The sequence below is a fragment of the Manis pentadactyla genome, chromosome 13 (assembly GCF_030020395.1).
Source record: "Manis pentadactyla isolate mManPen7 chromosome 13, mManPen7.hap1, whole genome shotgun sequence".
Lineage (NCBI taxonomy): Eukaryota > Metazoa > Chordata > Mammalia > Pholidota > Manidae > Manis > Manis pentadactyla.
Genome location: NC_080031.1, coordinates 78,794,706 through 78,809,393, shown reverse-complemented (window position 1 = coordinate 78,809,393; position 14,688 = coordinate 78,794,706). Strand labels below are relative to the sequence as shown.

Genomic DNA, 14,688 nt, shown 5'->3' with positions numbered 1-14,688 from the left:
AGGAAGTGAAGGGATAGATAGGAAAAATGCAAACATTGCATGCCATGCCCTTTATCCTTGTGCTTTACAATTTTTGACTTTTAATCAATGGATTATTTGACTTAAACTTAATTGTTCTCATTTTCATCTTAAATACGAACTTCACAAAATAGGCATTCTCTAAGGTCATTTCATACATTTTTGATATCTATATGCCTAGAAAGATGATAGAAAGATTGGCTCCCTCCAAAGCCCTCTGATCTTTTAAATAACAGGAGTAAACAATAGCAATCATTTCAAGCAGGTATTTGTCATTTTCTTCAGTGCACAAGTTTTATTAAAATACTCCTTCACTTAACTCTCATAATACTATTAGTGTATCTTCTTATTTACTAGTTTTGGTCCAGGCTTCTTTTTATTTCATTATCCCACTAATGCTACATGTTCCTTCCCTCTCCCCTTCTCTCTGCACATGTATAAATAAACATACATACACACAAGTTTTAGGCACTGTATGTGTATGTGTGTCCTGTTTTATACTTTGAGTAATATACATAAATAATAAATACATAAATAAATAAATAATGATTGCAATTGGATATTTGAAACACAATATATCTGCTCTCATCCTTTACTAGAAGAAAACCATTTAGAACCAACAATTTCAAAATTATATTCACTACAGATTATCAGATTTAATAGTGGAGAAGAGATTTATAACTGAATTATACCAGAATCTGCATCACGCATAATCAAATGCTTAGAATTTTAGAAGTATTTTTGTTATCTAACCCATCATTTATGGCACCTTCCCATTTCGTATGAATCAAAATTAAGCAATGTTTATTAAGACACTAGTTTATGATCCAAGTTATATTCTGTATATTTTAGTTGTATTTATTTCCAAATCAGCTATATTTTAATTACTTCACATCATTATTTTACTTCATTCTTCATTACTTTCTGCTTATAACTGAAATAAAATGTACCTAATATCTTAACCGATTTTTATTGATTCCAGTGAACTCAGCATCCTTTTATGCTTTAAATAGTTCTTTAAATAACTGTTTCAAAGTCTAATATGTATTTGGTATATGAGCTCATGTTTTGGAACATAAGTAAATATATACATATCGTTTTCCTGTGGCCTGTTAGCAAACCCATAGTTTAGAAATCTTAAAATTAACATGTAATGACCCAAGAAACTTTTGAAGAATTTAAGAATTTTCTAGCAGGTCTATGCTTTTCTGGCAGAAATAATTATCAACAACGAGATTAAAAGAAAATAAACTCACTAAAGTGTCTGTTCTGTAGAAGATTCAAGACAGCAGCAAGCTTTGAGTATAGTTGCTGCTGAAAGTATTACCGATGATTAATCCAGGAGGACATCACTAATTCTGACTTTCAAGAACTGATAAACTCCTTTCCTGAAAGTCACTTTGATTCTTGATGTCTCAACTTTAGCACAGTTTTTATAAAGAGCAATCAGAACGAGTATGACGATGATATCAGTTTTCCGTCTCCCAAAGGCTTGAACTCTGGAATATTCCAAAGGGAAATGATGCCACTTTCATTGGAATTGGCTTATGTGATCTGTCCCTCACTGTTATGGAACAAATCTTGGCACTATGCAACCTGTGAAAATAAAGTAGCACAACGGCCTTTCCTTAATTAATGAATCACTTCCTATGTTGGCATGCAGTCAAGAATCTCCATAATTGGTAAGAAGGCACTGAAGAAATATATTTACCCAGACACCCAATGAGCTCTTATGGAGAAGAGCCATTTACCTGGCACTTTTCCAGGTGCTGGTCATCTTATTCCCAGTACAATTACACTTTTATTAACCTAGGATATTGAAATCACAAAGTCATATTTCCACTTGTAGTGTTGGAGTGTCCATTCATATTGTAGAGATCTGGGCTAACAAATACGTGATTTCAATGGTTAATATCAGTAGCAGTCGGGGACTGCGAAAATGAGAAACCGAGTCAGAATGACGTTTTAAGCAGAGGGCTTAGACTTTTTCTGGAGACTAAGCACCAAGGCAGCGCTCCCCTGCGCTTTTATTGTTATAGCAAGCAAAAACACAGGCATCTATTAACAATTATAGGATGAGTTTTTTCATCAAGCTAAATAATTGCAAGCTAATTATTTCTTAAAATTTCTCTTATGTCTCATCAGGTCATCCGGCCACGTGAGCCTCACGGTGTGATCCTCAAATGAGTTTGCCTTGGAAAGGATCCCAAGAACTGTTTGTAGTCCTTGTCACACTTCTCATGACTCGCACCAGATTCCAACACACAGCGCCTATAGGTCTTCTCTCTTAGATTAGTTTCAGCTGTAGACTAAGCTTAAGCAGGAACTAAATTACAGCAAGGTTAACTGCTGGGGTATCTACAGATATCAATCAATATCACAAACTCAAAAACATCCAGTCATACAGGCAGTGAGGCATATGAAAGATAATTTAACCAACAACAATTAATTTACTTATACTTAGCACTGACTACATAATAAATTAGCTCACATATAGAGAATGTTCAATAATTGATAGGCAGTCATGTACACAAATTCCTTGAGACTGAGTGCAATGGAAATGCACATTACTATGATGTGTTAAATTCCAGTCATTTTTATAACTCTTGTGAGATTTTTGGAAAAAGCTTAGCAAATACCATCTGTTTAACAATATTCAGAAAATAACATAAGGACAGTTGAAGAAGTCCTTGAAATTTGAACTCAAAAAGAAGTTCTTTGAGAAAACAAGTTTCTCTTTCTTCAAGAAAATAAAGTTATTCAAGTTCAAGAAAGAATCCACTTACTCAAAGAGAAGATCTTTGTAAATCCAGACAGAGGAAATTTAACAACCAAAAAGCAAATGAAGAAAGCAGCCTTCTGCATTTATGGAGCTTCATCAGAGGAGTTAATATATGCTTTATGGGTGTCCAAGAAGGAAAACATACAGAAAAAAGGTAGAAAAGCTTACTTTAAAAATATAGTGACTGAAAACTTCCAAACTCTGGGGAGAGAGATAGGCATCTGTGTACATGGTGGATAAATGCCCCCTACAGGTTCAAATTGAAGACTTCATTGAGACACTTTGTAATCAGCAGTCAAAAATTAAAGAATAATCGTTTTTAAAACAGCTTGGAAAAAGAGGCTTCTCACATACAAGGGAATTCCCACTAGGTTAAATGGACATATTCGTTTTATTGTGTTTCACTTCACTGAAATTCATAGATATTCTGTTTGTTCCAAAGTGAAGGCAAACCTGTATTGAGCAAATCTTTGACAATAACGCTCATTTGTAATAACACTCATTTTTGCATTTGTCCACCTATTTCCATTTCCTGGAACTTAGTAACTTTGTAAAGCATATAATTACTCTCTAGTGTCTTTTCATTTCACAACAAAAAACTCAGTTTAACATTCCTTTAGGGGAGGATTTGAAGTAATGAGTCTCTCTTTTGATTTTCTGGGGCTGTTTTAATTTCTCCTTCATGTTTGAAGTACAGTTTTCAGATATAGCTCTCAGTTGACAGCTTTTTTATTTTCCTTCAGGCACCTTAAATATGTAATTTGGCTGCCTACTGCTCTATAGGTTTTCTACTAACAGATTCCTTCTTAGTCTTTTCTCTGTGTGCTTCCTTCAAATGTCACTCTTCTCTTGCTACTTGCAAGACTGTTTCTTTTGTCTTTCAACAGTTTGATTATAAAGCATCTCATTGGGTACCTATGTGAAGTTCATTGACATTCCTGGATTTGCAGATTTAAGTATTTCCTCCATTCTGGGAAGATTTCAGTCATTATTTCTTCAAATAATCTTTGTGGACTGTTCTTTCTCTCTTTTATTTCTGGGATTCCCATACTGCATGCATTTTTCCACTTGGTGTTCTCCAAAATTTTCCTTAGGCTCTGTTCACTTTTTTTCGTTCTTGTGTCTTTTTTCCTCAGCCTCAAAAGTTCAAATGTCTTATCCGCAAATGCGTTCAATTATTTTCCTGAATGTTACTGAATGTACGCTGTTAGAAACCTTTACTGATTTTGTTTCAACACAGTTAATATTTAATATTAGAGAAAATTCTGTTTAGCTCTTTCGTACAATTACTATCTCTTTGTTAATATTCTTTGTCGATATTATTTTCCTTCAGTTGCTTTTCCGTGTCTTTCCTTTAGCTTTTTATCATATGTAAGGCAATTTAAAATATCATTGTCTTACATCTACTGCCTGCGTTCCTTCATGGGTAGGTTCAGCTGTGATTCCTATCATAATACAAAATTTTGATTCCTTGCATAACTTGTGATTTTGGTTGAAAACTGGATGTAAGAAAGATCCAACTCTCCCAAAGAATCCAATATATATATTATAAATCTACTGTGATCAAAACGGTATGGTCATGGAATTAAGAATTATGGACAAATGGAAAAGAATAAAGAGTTGCATGTGTTAACAACTAATCTTTTACAAGGACTCAAAGAGAAAACAATAGAGAAAATGTCTTCAATAAATGGTACAGATAAAGCTGGAAAGTCAAATGCAAAGAATTAAATTTACATAATCTATTCCTACATAAGAAGTAACTAAAAGTGGATGAAAGACTTAAATGTAAGACCTGAAAATAGAAAACACTTCAAGTAAAATATTGGGAAAACTTATGTTGACATGGGCAATGATTTTTGAATATGACAGCAAATGTACTGAAGAAAAAAAGCAAAAATAAACATTGAGATTAAGCTAACTAAAAATACTCTGCACATAAAAGGAATGATTAAAAAAAAATTTAGTGGAAAATTAAGGAAGGGAAGATTATATATACAAATCATATATTTGATAAGGTGTTAAATCAAGAATATAGAAGGAAGTCCTATAACTCAGGGGCAAAAATATCTCACAAAAATTGATGTAAAAATGGCAGTAAACCTGAGTAGAAATTTTTTCAGTGAAGACGTACAAAAGGCCAGCAAGTATATGAAAAAATGGTCAATATCAGTAATCATCATAGAAATAAAAAAAAACAGCATTGAAATAATAGGATGATTATTAACAAAACAACAAAAGATAACAGTTGGCAAGGATCTGGAGATTAGGGATTTCTTGCATGCTGTCAGAAATGTAAATTGGTACAGCATTTATTGAAAATTGTATTTAAATTCCTCAAAAAATAAAAACAACTACCATATGATACATCAACTCCTCTCCTAAGTATATATCTAACAATTATATATCCACTCTCCCATGTTTATTGTAGCATCATTCACAATGTCCAAGACATGAAAAAACCTTCTTGTCCAACAATCTATAAGGGGAAAAGGAAATGGGATATAGATGTCCACACACACACACACACACACACACACACACAGGGACTATTCAGGGGCTAAAAGAAATTTTGCCATTTGGAAAACATGTATGAATCTGGAGGACATTATGGCTGTTAATTCAGACACAGTATGACAAATACTGTATGATTTTACTGATAAGAGGAATCTCAAAATGTCTAGCTAATGGAAGCAGTTAGAATGGTGACTGCCAGGGCCTAGGGGATGAGGAAAATGGGGAGATGATACACAAAGGGTGAAAACATTCATTTGTAAGGTGAAAAAATTGGGGCATCCAATGTACAGCTTTGTGATTTTAGTTAACAGTACTATATCAGTGTATACTGATATATCAGTATATACTGAAATTTGCTAAGAGAATGCACAAAATTGTGGTAACTGTGTAAGATGATGGGTGTGATAATTATCTTTATTGTGGCCATCATTTCACAGAATATAATGATATCAAATTACCAAATTGTGCTCCTTAAATAAATATAATATTTGTGAATTATATGCCAATAAAGCTGGAAAAAACTAAACATATGGCCATCTCAATAGACACAGTAACAGCATTTGACAAAGGACAACATATATTTATCATAAGAATTCTAAAAAAATTAGAAGGATCTTATCTCAGTGCAATTAAGGCCACCTATGAGAACCCTAAAGCTCAAACATAATTAAGAGGGACAATAGAAAGTTTCCCCTATAAGATCTGGTGCAATGTTGCCAACTCTCACCACTTCTTTTCTGAATAATAGTGAAAGTCCAACACAGAGCAGTTAGACAAGAAAAATAAATAATAGACATCCAAATATGAAAAAGAAGAAAATAAATTGTGTGTTTTTTCAGATGATATATTATATATAAATACGTAACACCAAGAGACTCAATTTAGAAAAGAGTACTAATAAATTCACTAATGTTGCTAAACACAAAATCAACATACAAAATATGGTATGTTTCTATAACAAACAATAAACTATCAAAAATTAGAAAAACAATAACTTACACAGTGAAAAAAAAAAAAAAGTAATACTGAGGAAGATATCAAAAGAAGTTTGGTTTTATTTCAATATTCTTAAATTTGCTAAGACTCATTTTTGTTCCCCATGTAGGATAGTTTTACACTGGGGTGTGTTCTGTGTGTGCTTTGGAAGAATGTATATTAAGGGGCTGTTGGATGGCATGTTCCATATGATTCTGTTAGGTCTGTTTGGTCTAAACTATAATTCAAGTCTAATGATTCCTTACTGTCCAAAGGATTAATCCAATGTTGAAAGTGGGGAAAAAAACTGTTTCCTGTTTCAAGGACTGAAGTTTTAACTATGCTAGTGTAATTCTGGTATTTATTCTCTCTTCTGTGACCTGTTAATTTCATACTTTAAAAGAAGCCCATAAAATAGGATGAATCCTGCATAGTATGGTTGATGGAATAGAAGTATATTTAGATAATGTCATGAAGACCAAGAACTTCTTTCCTGAGAGTATCATAAAACTGGGTAGTTGTTTCCAAGGATAACTCCTTTGGATGTGAGTGGCTCTTGGAGAGGAAATATGTGCTATTTTAGGAAAAGAATGTTATATCAGTTCTCTTCAGTTTTTCAAAAATATCAAGGGCATAGTCCAAGAAAACATACAATTGGATAATTTGGCTAAAAACAACATATCTGATCAGATGGTCTGTTCAGATTGGGGATGATATTTGGACTATTGGTTCAATCTAGGATCTATGGCTCTTGGCAATAGATTCAATTTTGTCTTACCAGCAGCCCAACTGATGATGTTTTCAAAGTCAGATTTTAGAGGCCAGTTTGATGCCTTATATTATATATTGTGTCATTTGTTTTTGTGTATGTTTTGTTTCTCTGACTACAATGTAAGTTTAAGTGTTATATTGGATAATTTAACATGTTCAGTAAGTAAATAACCCAGTGATTAATTTTCCCTGATGAGTGTGATCTTCATATTGGAGAGACCTCTATTAACATTTTAAATAGTCCCTAACTTTTTATTTTATATACAATGGCTCTTTTAGAAATTGTGCTGTTTTTTCTCAGGTGCATCTAATTCTTTCTTGAGAATTTATTTTAATTTAGTTAATCTAATTTCCTTTACCTGCATTTTAAATGTTTCCTGCTTAATATGGATTATATTTCTGAAGAGTGGTGGAATTTGGTATCTTATGAATTAAAAAATATGGTATTTGTACTTATAAATATTATATTTTGCTGTTATTAGTTCTCCTCAAATAAGAAAACTGACTACAAGTTCCAATAAAGTTTGGAGCTTATACACTTGTAAATTTCACCATTGTGTACATGGTGCAGGGCAGATAAATAGGTGAGACACCCTTTTAATTACATAAAAACTGGGCAAAATTCTTGGGAACCAGAAATTACTCTAAGATCCCAAGAATTTCATACACAGATTGTTGACCTTTAATGGAATATTCATGTAATTGCAGATTAGGGAAATGCCATAATGTATAAGGGCTAGAAACAATGTCCAATACTAGAGGAATTGAAATGATATGCAATAATTCATCAACATAGACAGACAAATAAAAACCTCTCTTTGCCCTGGCATCAAATACAATTAAATAAAAACAAACCAAAAAACAATGTATATACTATATTTAATCTTTGTGTAGGAGGTATTATAAATTGATTTTTATTTTATATGACTGTACCCCTGAGCTCCCCAATATAAAATTGAGAAGAATATCAGGTAAAAACTGGACCTCTATAAAAGAAAACACTTTGAAGTTTTTATCCATGTAAACAAATAAAACAGGATAGAAAAGTGTAGGTAAGATGTCAATATTTCCAGAATCTCTCACTTGGCCTCATTCATCTCCATATCAATAGGTGTTTCCAGAGGGTGGAGAGAAGTAGGCCATCTCCATAAGAATAGGTGAATACTTGGTGGAGTGAGGACATATCTGGACCAGAGAGGTTGGATGGGGCCTCTTTTTGCAGCTGGGTCATGAGAGATGTGGGCAAGCAGAAGTGGATGACTGCTTGCCCATAAATGGCAATAAATGTTTTCTCCCCCTTTATTTCTCCCTTTGACTGATGTTTGGTTTCACAGGTAATTTGCCCTGTGTTGGGAACAGGTTTCCTCCAGAGTTAAAGTAAAATGAAACATTGTGATTTCTGAATATTTATCATTCATATAGCTTTGATTTTTTTAAACAAGTGACAACTTAGAAAAGAAATAAAATAAGATGAATTTATTCCCATGATCTTATAACTGTGGATTATGTGAAAATACAGTTGAGCATAGTCTGACTGGCATGATGATTCCAAGCGTACATGTGGTTCTGCAGGAGTGAGTAGGGGCAGAAGCCCTTTCCATTTGCTTTTTCTTCTGGCTCAGTGGTTAAAGAAGCAAAGAGAGGTACAGTATGGAGGCAGAAGCGATAACCTTTTTTCTACCTGTTTATCTTTGGCAAGATGAGTGAGGAAATAAGAAAGAAATAAGAAAACCACATAGGACTTCCAGTTCAGGGTGAATGGTTTAGTTTATATTATTACAGCAGGACAAATATCTTTATCCATCTTATAAGGAAGTAAACATGTTCACATGCAGGTTATGTTGGATGACATCCTTAAAGGCAAGTGTCAGACCCTTGAAGAGAACACTGCTGTGCTCAAATAAAGACGTATCTAGTGCAGATTCTGCTAGTGCCTAAGGAAATGAAAATATGTTAGTGCATATGAAAATAACTTGGCAACAAAAGTACAAATTTGTGATGATTAGCTATGAATAGTTATGAAACAGGGGATAACAGGGAAAATGCTAAGGTGCCAGGTTTCTGATAAAAATAATGAGGGGCCACTACACAATGTAGTTGTTTTATTTTTTCCTTGAGGATAGTGCCATAAATCTGACTTCAGTTTTCTACGTTTAAAGATAATCTATAATTCAACCCTCTATTAACAAGGAAATATGAAGCAGACATATTTTATGTGTCATTCAGTATACCTCCATTTCAAGGGAACACATGAGTATAAACTTAATATTCAAAATATAAATGGGTTTTATAAACATTTTTAAGCAAATTTAAGCCACAGGAAAAGGTACAGCCAAATAAATAATATGTTTACAATTTTCTAAGTCAGGAAGTGGTTTACTTATACAGATTACCTTATATACATTGTCATTCCCATTCATAAAATGATGTCTGTAAATACACTGTCAAAATTTAGAAAACAACTTACAAGTATTTGTTATTCTCTATATAAAATATTCTTCATGTTCTGTCTAATTTCATCAACTACCTTCTAGTGCTATAATCAAAATAAAATTAAATACTATTTGAATTAAATTTTAATTTTTATTGGGATTTCTTATATTGACTCATCTTTGCATTTTGTTTTATGCTGTTACCATGCTTTATGAAGACCATCACCAAAACAGATTCTGAAATTTCATAATAGTCTGATTTAATGCATCCTTCTATAAAGTCATACTTACTTTACTACCAAGTTCTCTTATTTCCAGCGAAACCACCATTATTGCAGCTTTTGAAAGTAAGACCAGACTTCACAAAAATATAAGAATGATATAAAAATGAATATATGAATCAAGCAGGCTTCTTTAGTATGTCTTTAAATTGTACTTGGTGTAGACAGCATACTCTCTCCTTTATGAATATTTCAAAATCATGCACTGTTTCTGACTTGCCCTAGAAAAAAACCAATTTATAATTTTGGGATAAGTGGAGTAATAAAAGGAGGAAGACTTATATGTACATTCTGCCAAGGAATTGGACTTGAGTGATACCACCGTTACTGAGATAAGTCTCTCCTTAGTTGTGAGTGGTTAAGAACATGGAACATAAAATATTCTGCTTTGGCACACTGAATATTTTGAGCTGAAGGCACTTGAGAAAAAGTGGATGCAGTCAGGACTCCATGACCTGCCCAGGTCTGTCCCAAAGCAGATCATAACACTTGTTATTGCAAAGTGCTCTCCCTGCGAATCTTATCATTGCAAACTGGGTGTTGGTGCCAAAATGGGCCAGTACAATTTATCTTATCTTTTGATTTAATTTTCTCTTTATATTTTTCTATTTCTTAGGTATTTTCCTATAATTTCCCATCCTGATCTCAAGCCCCTTTACTTATTACACACCCACAGCTTATTATTCTTTGTTAAAAGTATATAAGACAATGGTTATAACAGCTTCTTCATGTTCATTTTCCTTTTGAAATCACCTATGGGCACATACAAAATATAATAAAATGTGCGTGCTTTTCTCCTGTTAATCTGTCTTATGTTAGTCCAATACCTAGTTGAGGCATACAACCAAAGACAGTAGAAGCAATCTGGCCTCCCCTACATGAGGATAGCACACAGAAATTCCTGTGTGAGAACACAGAATTTTTCCCTGTTATTGTGAGAGTTTGCTTATGGATTTTGATATTCTGATGGAAAAGGAAGGGTTGGAAAAAAAAAGGGAAAGGTGCAGTATGTTTTCCATTCAGATGTACAGGTATTTTTTATGATAACTTCCATTATGTGTACTATTAAAAAAATTAATTGGACATTTGAGAGAAAATTTAGATTTAATTTATCCTATGAAATAATGTGATGAAGTTATACTAAGAAAAATTTCAAGTATTGGCATGTGCAAGAAACTCCTGATTTCATTATATCCTTTTGCAATTACAGTAGGCAATTTAAAACTTTGTTTGTCTAAAATGGTGCTTTTAGTGATTTAATCTGCCTACGAGGCAACTGGGGATCTTGTTGCCATGCTTAGTATCCTTCAAGATGTCTGGGTTTCGATATGCATTTCTAACAAGTTCCACATTACTCTGATGCTTCTAGAACACTGCTTATGCTTTGAAAAGCTAGATTTCAGGAGGCAATCGAGTGGAGAACATTCATCCTAAAAAGCTTGGATAGTTTTTTCTTCCAGCACCCTTGTCATCTGTTTTGTTACACACTGTGCTGAAAACCTGAAAATTATAGGTTGTTAATTAACATAGAAAGTGAACATAGCAATGGAAAAACCATTTTCTTTTCTTTCATTTATATTCTCCACTGGTAAATTGAAATGAGTGCTTGAACATTTTTGTACTGTCTGTTCTAAGTTTTTCCTTTTGGTCTCCCTCCAACGTTAACCTTAACTTCTTGTTCTTAAAATCTATATATGTTGATAATCAGTTATATTATCCAGAAAAAATCCTAATTAATACTTTCCTACTATTTTGTAAGAAAATCTCCATTTATGTTAAATTCACTATTAAACACATCCATGTATAGAACACATGGCTGATCATATACATTTAATACTTTTATTGAATAAACTTTGAAAAACAAAATGTTTATTTAATCAATTATATAAAACTGTTTTATATATGTTAGTAGTCAACGACCAGATTCCATGACTCTGCTCCATTTAGCAGAAGTAATTTTTGTCCCATGATTGCTGATAAGATTAAAATATTAAAACATTCAATGGAAACATTGTATGAGACTAAGCCAGTCTATTTCTGAATTGGTATGGCTTGTGGGCAGTGAGCTTGTGGTATCTACATCTTTATCACTGAGCCATTACACAGCGACAACGTTGAAACAAGATATTTACAGAATTTCTACTTTAAAATAATTCAATACAAAATGTCAAGTGCAGAGAGATGTCCATATCAGGTGGTATCAATCTCATAATTTTCAGTATTTACTGTTTTGAAATGTGATATGACAATCCATTCTAAATTGCTTCATAGAGTTGATCCCTCAAATCTTATGTATGTTTCTGACCAAGAGGAAACTCTTTTGTGCTACAAATTTGCTGAAAGCTTTCTTCACATCTTTGTTTGTCAGGGCGTATATGAGAAGATGTACCAACAGGGTGACCACACAGTAGAACACAGAGACCACTTTACCAATGGTGAAGTTGCACTTGGCTGGAGGGCGGACACTAGCAAAGATGATGGTGCCATAATAGATGGTGATGACAGTGAGGTGGGAGGCGCAGGTGGAGAAAGCCTTCTTCGAGCCTCCAAGGAAGACAGTCTGATTATTGTTACCACAATGTGTTCATAGGATGACATGGTGAGAAGAAAAGAACTAAGAATCACAACAGAGCTACATGTGTTGCCCAAGGCCTCCACCAAGAATGTGTCTGAGCAAGAGAGTTTATAGATGGGATCTGAGTCACAAAAGAAATGGTTGATCTTCTGGGGGTCACAGAAGCTCAGTTGAGAGATTAGTATGGTAGGCACAAGATGGGTGATGAAGCCCCCAGTCCAAAATCCAGCAGAGAAGTGCAGGCACACTGGGATCCTCGTGAGCAGTGATTATCTTAGAGGGTTACAGATGGCCAGGTACTGGTCATAGGCCATCAGTGCCAGGAGGATGCACTCGGTAGTTCCCATGGAGAAAAAGAAGTAGTACTGGGCTCTACAGCCAGACACAGAGATGGTGACACCCATGACAGGCAGGTGGCCAGCAGTTTGGGTACTGTGACTGTGGTGTACCAGATCTCCAGGAAGGACAGATTTCCTAAGAAAATGTACATGGGCGTCTGGAGTGTGGGCTTCATTACAACAGTGAATATGATGACGGTGTTTGCCAGAAGTGACAGCAGATACACAGTGAGAAACATCACAAACAATGCGAGCTGCAGGTAGAGAATACCATGAAACTCAATAAAAATGAATTTGGTCACTGTGGTCTGGTCTGTCACCTCCACAGCTCATCCTCCCTGATCTGGAACCAACAAAGCCCGGATAATAGATGAGCAAGAATGGGATATTTTAATATTCATTTACTTCATGATGATAAAGTCCTGCCAAACATTATAATTACTGGCTTCCAAAAACATAATTGCTGTCTTTATAAACAGTTTGCATGAATTAGCTCATTTAATTTAAATAATACATCTCCAAAGTAAATAATCTAGTAATCTACTCTGCAAATGAAGATATTAAGGGAGGAAGCAGTTTTCCTTCAGTTTCATCACATTAAGTGTTGGGGTAGAATTTGTATCCAGGTAGGGGAATATGAAGGGTCACAAACTGAGCTAATCCATGCAGAAACGTGGCTACTAGAAGAACATGGCATTGTCCGTCCTGGAGGAATACACACCCTAAACATTAGATGATGAATATATCCACAGCAATGCTGGTCAGAGACCTGTAGATCCAGTAAAGAGGGCTTCAGAACAGAGGTCCTAAGCCATGCCAGTTTCCTCATGAAGACAGAGGGCTGCTTTGGTTTTAACATTGTGACCCTCATTATATGCCATCATTCAGAACTTAGGGGTAAATTTATACATGAATGAACTGTGTATCTAGAAAACAGAATAGTAGTCAGCATGTAAATGAAATATATTTTGTTAAAAAGAAATACAAGGAATCCAGATTGGTAAAGAAGAAGTCAAACTGACATTATTTGCAGATGACATGATATTGTACATAAAAAACCCTAAAGACTCCACTGAAAAACTACTAGAACTAATATCGGAATTCAGCAAAGTTGCAGGATACGAAATTAACACACAGAAATCTATGGCTTTGCTTTACACTGATAATGAACTAACAGAAAGAGAAATCAGGAAAACAATTCCATTCACAAGAGCATCAAAAAGAATAAAATACCTAGGAATAAATCTAACCAAGGAAGTGAAAGACCTATACCTTGAAAACTATGACACTCTAAAGAGAAATTAAAGAGGTCACTGACAAATGGAAACTCATCACTTGCTCCTGGCTAGGAAGAATGAATATTGTCAAAATGGCCATCCTGCCCAAAACAATATACAAATTCAATTCAATCCCTATCAAATTACCAACAACATTCTTCAATGAACTGGAACAAATAGTTCAAAAATTCATATGGAAACACCAAAGACTCCGAATAGCGAAAGCAATCCTGAGAAGGAAGAATAAAGTGGGGGGGATCTCACTCTCCAACTTCAAGCTATACTACAAAGCCACAGTAATCAAGACAATTTGATACTGGCACAAGAACAGAGCCACAGACCAATGGAACAGAATAGAGACTCCAAACATTAACCCAAACTTATATGGTCAACTAATATTCCATAAAGGAGTCATGGACACACAATGGGGAAATGACAGTCTCTTCAACAGATGGTGGTGGTAGAACTGGGCAGCTACATGTAAGAGAATGAAACTGGATCACTGTCTACCCCATACAAAAAAGTAAACCCCAAATGGATCAAAGACCTGAATGTAAGTCATGAAACCATAAAATTCTTAGAAAAAACATAGGCAATAATCTCTTAGACATAAACATGGGTGACCTCTTCTTGAACATATCTCCCCAGGCAAAGGAAACAAAAGCATAAATGAATAAGTGGGACTATATCAAGCTGAAAAACTTCTGTATAGCAAAATACAC

The 14,688-nt window shown here is 34.3% G+C and overlaps 1 pseudogene; it reads right to left on the bottom strand.

Moving 5' to 3' along the window:
• Positions 1–12,057: 12,057 nt before the first annotated feature.
• LOC130680246 (olfactory receptor 5F1-like) overlaps positions 12,058–14,688 on the bottom strand; it is a 43,028-nt pseudogene continuing 40,397 nt past the window's right edge.